The sequence below is a fragment of the Brassica napus genome, unplaced genomic scaffold, assembly GCF_020379485.1.
Source record: "Brassica napus cultivar Da-Ae unplaced genomic scaffold, Da-Ae ScsIHWf_196;HRSCAF=348, whole genome shotgun sequence".
NCBI lineage: Eukaryota > Viridiplantae > Streptophyta > Magnoliopsida > Brassicales > Brassicaceae > Brassica > Brassica napus.
In genome coordinates this window covers 27,501-32,500 of record NW_026015384.1, presented here as the reverse complement: position 1 = coordinate 32,500, position 5,000 = coordinate 27,501, and positions in this window count along the sequence as shown.

Genomic DNA, 5,000 nt, shown 5'->3' with positions numbered 1-5,000 from the left:
ATGTCCTGGTCCGTCAAACATTTCCGAAGTTGGGAGACGTGGAACACATTATGAAATGCGTCCATCTTGGCCGGCAAGTCCTAACTTGTAGGCCACCATCCCAACTCTTTCAATAACCTTGAACGGCCCCAAGTATCTCGGGTCTAACTTCCGTCTCCCGGAAATTCGGACTCGTCCTTTGAAGGTAATCATTTTGAGATACACCAAATCACCTACTTGAAACTCGAGATCTTTCCTTCTTCGATCTGCATAGTTCTTTTGGCGTTCTTGTGCCTGTCTCATCTTGTCCCTCAAGAACTTGATCTTTTCGGTTGTCTCTTCGACAATCTCCGGACCAATCATGCTGCGTTCCCCAACTTGGGTCCAGCATAGGGGTGTCCTGCATGGACGCCCATACAGAGCTTCGTACGGCGACATGCCAATACTACTATGGAAACTATTGTTGTAAGCAAATTCTACCAGAGGTAGATGTTTCTCCCAGGAATCACCCCAGTCTAGAACACATGCTCTCAACATATCTTCCAATGTCTGAATCGTACGTTCAGACTGTCCATCCGTCTGTGGGTGATAGGCTGTACTCATGTTCACCCTCGTTCCTAAGGCCTTTTGGAAAGCCTTCCAGAAGTAAGATGTGAACCTTGAATCCCTATCCGAGACTATGCTTGCCGGCACACCATGTAGACGGACGATCTCATCAATATACTTACGTACAATCTGATCTACCCCGTCCGACTTCTTGATGGCCAGGAAGTGTGCTGATTTGGTTAGGCGATCAACCACAACCCAAACCGCATCCTTCTTATTCCTCGTGGTAGGGAACCCGGTCACAAAGTCCATTGTGATGTGATCCCATTTCCATTCCGGAATAGGCAAGCTTTGTAATAACCCACTAGGCACCTGATGTTCTGCTTTGATGAGTTGGCAAGTGGAACACTTGGCCACCCATTCCGCTACATCTGCCTTCATACGGATCCAATGATAGAATTTCTTAAGGTTCTGGTACATCTTGGTCGCCCCAGGATGAACCGAGAATCTGGACTTATGAGCTTCCCTCATAATCTCTTCCTTTAGACTCCTATCATTAGGAACGCTGATCCGACCGTTTACTAGGATGGTACCATCCCTTGCGATCTGGTACTCCGTCCTATCATTCTGAGCAACCTTATTCAGGTTCTCGTCCTGACCTTGAGCTAACCGGATTCGGGTAAGCAGGTCGGCTTGGTTAACCGCCTCCAACCCCAAAGCTTCGGTTGTCGTAGTCAGCACATTCAGCCGCAGAGCACGGACCATACCGTCCAGGTCGTCCGCCTCCCGTTCGGCCGATACATCAGCCCTCTTCCGGCTCAAAGCGTCTGCTACCAGATTAGCCTTTCCCGGATAGTAGGTGATGTCCAAATCGTAGTCAGCTACGAATTCCATCCACCTCCTCTGCCTTAAGTTTAACTCAGGCTGGGTGAATATATACTTAAGACTCTTATGGTCCGTAAGTATCTGAACTTTGGCGCCATACAAGTATGATCGCCAAATCTTTAAGGCGAATACTACCGCAGCCATTTCGAGATCATGGGTGGGGTAGTTTCCCTCATGTTTCCTCAATTGCCTGGACGCATAGGCAATGACTTTCCCATGCTGGGTCAATACGCAACCTAGTCCAGTGATGGACGCGTCCGTATAGACCACATATGGTTGGTCGGCCTCCGGAAGCACTAGGACGGGTGCGCTAGTCAGCATGTTCTTAAGTGCGGAGAAACATTCCTCACACTCTTCAGCCCATGTGAACTTAACGTCCTTCCCAGTCAACCGCGTCATAGGCTGAGCCAAGCTTGCGAATCCTTTCACAAACTTCCTATAGTAACCTGCCAGCCCTAAGAAGCTTCTGACTTCCGTAGCACTGCGTGGTCGGGGCCAATCCTTGATTGCCCTGATCTTCTCTGGATCCACCGAGATGCCCTGATCGGAAACAATATGGCCGAGGAACCCAATACTCTTCTGCCAAAAGCTACATTTACTGAGTTTAGCATAGAGTTTGTGTTCTCGTAATCGTTCCAGCACGGCTCTCAAGTGTTTCTTATGAGATTCCTCATCCTTGGAATAAATTAGGATATCATCAATGAAGATGATCACGAATTCATCCAAGAAATCTCGGAACACGCTGTTCATCATTTTCATGAAAGCGGCAGGTGCATTGGTCAGACCGAACGGCATCACTACGAACTCGTAATGACCGTACCTGGTCCTAAATGCCGTCTTCCTAATATCATTTGGCTCTATAGGGATCTGATGATACCCTGAAGCCAAATCAATCTTGGAAAACCACTTGGCTCCTTTGAGTTGATCCAACAGTTCGTCTATCCTGGGCAACGGGTACTTGTTCTTCACAGTGACCCTGTTCAACCCTCGATAGTCGATGCACAGACGCATGCTACCATCCTTCTTTCTCACGAAGAGGACTGGTGCACCCCAAGGGGAGCTACTTGGCCGTATGAACCCCTTGTCAAGCAATTCTTCCAATTGCTTCTTTAGCTCGGCCATCTCGGCCGGAGCCATCCGGTACGGACTCTTGGACAGCGGAGCTGTCCCTGGCTCTAGTTCAATCATAAATGGATCCGACCTATCAGGGGGGACACCCTGAGGTACCTGGAACACATCTCGGAATTTCGACACCAACGAATCCTCTGCAAGGTCTTTCAGACAGACAGAACTGCCCGGCTCTGTAGTTGTAATTGTAGCCAAAAAGGACTGACAACCCTGTTCCAACATCCGAATCGCTCGAACTGCTGAAACCACTACTTTCTCTTGAGCCGGACACAGACATTGGTACTGAATCGGTCGAAGCCCAGTCTCCAATTGCACACGACCTTTATGGCAATCGAGAGTGGCCCGATACTTTCCCAACCAGTCCATACCTAGGATCACTTCGTGATTCTTTAGGTGGACACAGACTAAATCCACAGGGAATACCTTTCCCTGTATTGACACTGGGATATTTGACATGAGACCTAGCGAGTTCATGGCTTGCCCTCCGGCCGCCCTCACTATCCCAAAATTATCTCCAGCGTCCAGACAGAACAGACCCTTTCCGACCAGTCCCGGACTCACAAAACTATGTGTAGCCCCTGTGTCGAAAAGTACGTGGGTTTCCACACCACCAATCATGAGGGTTCCTAATAGAGACCCTCATCAGAATCCCCTAGACATTCTAGGTTCCATACCAAGCATTTCTACTTGAATGTAAAAAGAAAAATTTAGGAATTACCAGAGATCGAATCAAACGATCCAGAAGCGCCGTCGTCCCGGGATAGCTCATACACCCTTGGTGTTGTGGTCGGCCTACTCTGGGTCGACTTGCCTGTGTCTCCACGGCCCTTCCCTTGTCCTCCTTGTAGCTTAGGACAATCTGACTTGTAGTGTCCCCTCTTGCCACATAGGAAGCAAGTCACGGAGCCGCTGCCACTGGACTGGTCTGAGAATTGGTTTGGTCGAGTGCAGTTTTGGATCGTGTGATCCATGCTGCCACATCGCACACAAGCCCCCATGGCCTTCCAGCACTCACCGGGATGATTCTTTCCACACTTGGGACATGTAGGTCGGCCACCAGAGGTCTTACCTCCGTCCACCTGGTCCCACTTCCTCTTTTTATCATTTGTTTTGCCCGACGGGCCAGACTGTGACTTAGCCTTAAGCTTAGCTTCTTCAGCCAAGTTAGACTCTAGCAAAGCCACCCGTTCCACCAGTTCCCCGACGGTGTTGAAAGTGCGGATCGAGCAATGGGTCTTCAGTTCGGGCTTTAGGCCTCGGGTGAACCTACGGACCTGGACTGCCTCGTCCTCCAGCTCTCTTCCAACAAACCGTCTGAGCCGGTTGAATTCTTCTTCGTACTCCCGTACGGTCCTGCGGCCTTGGGCCAAATCTAGAAACTGAGCTTCCAGACGATCCCAAGCCTCAGCAGGGAAGTATTTGCGGTTGAATTCAACTTCAAAATCCGCAAAACTTTCCAGACTCCCATTGGTGCGCTTGTCCACCGCAAGCCACCAGTTATGCGCGTCCCCTTCCAGGAAGTGAACCGCAATGTCGCGTCTGTAATCCACTGGACAGCGAGTTGATTGAAAGTTTCGGACCAACCTACTCCTCCACTCGTCTGCCACAATAGGGTCGGTGCTACCGGAGAAATGCTTCGTACCCAACCGGGATAAATGTTGAAGCAGACTCAGATAGTCCACCTTCTTTCCAGACTTTTCCGGTGGATCGATCTCGATCACCTCGACCGTTTCCACAACTGGACCATTGGTGTTGGGGGTGGTCGTAGCCACAGGCGTAGCCTGACCAACCGAGGAGTTCACTAGTGGCGTGAACAGTTGCGCCATGGCCGCAACCTGAGTCCCCATTACCTTCATGGCCTCTAACAAGTCCTCTTTGGACAGTGTTGTGGGCACATTAGCCATTCCATCGGCCATTCTCTCATGCTGGTCACCATCGCGGTTAGCGTTCGAGGATTCCACTTCCTCGTCACTCTCCCGATGTTCCTGACCATCCTGTTGCGTCCCCGTAAGATTAGCCTGATCAGTTGGCAACACGTCTCTAGTGTCAGCTGCGGCCGGATCGGTTTGCAATCCGGATAGATTGGTCCCGTCCATGGCCGCTTGACTAGACTGACCGGCTGTTTTCTTACTCTTTCGGGACTTTCCCGATCTGCTTTTTCCAGCCTAAGGATTTAGACAATGTTAGTACGAACACACTAACATAAACAAAACAAAACAATCCCTAGACTAAGCAATCAAACCTCACCGTGAGACCTAATCAGCTGGCTGCGTGTGTGTGTGTGGACTGCCTAACCCAACTATCCTAGAATCAAGCATGCTCTGATACCAACTTGTAAGACCCGAACCCTGGCCTCTCGACCTGATGGAGTCCGCAGGCTTACTTATTAATTTCTTTGCTCGTTTGATCCATTTTGATGTCTATTAGTTACTAAGTCATATTCGAATATGAGGTTCATAAAC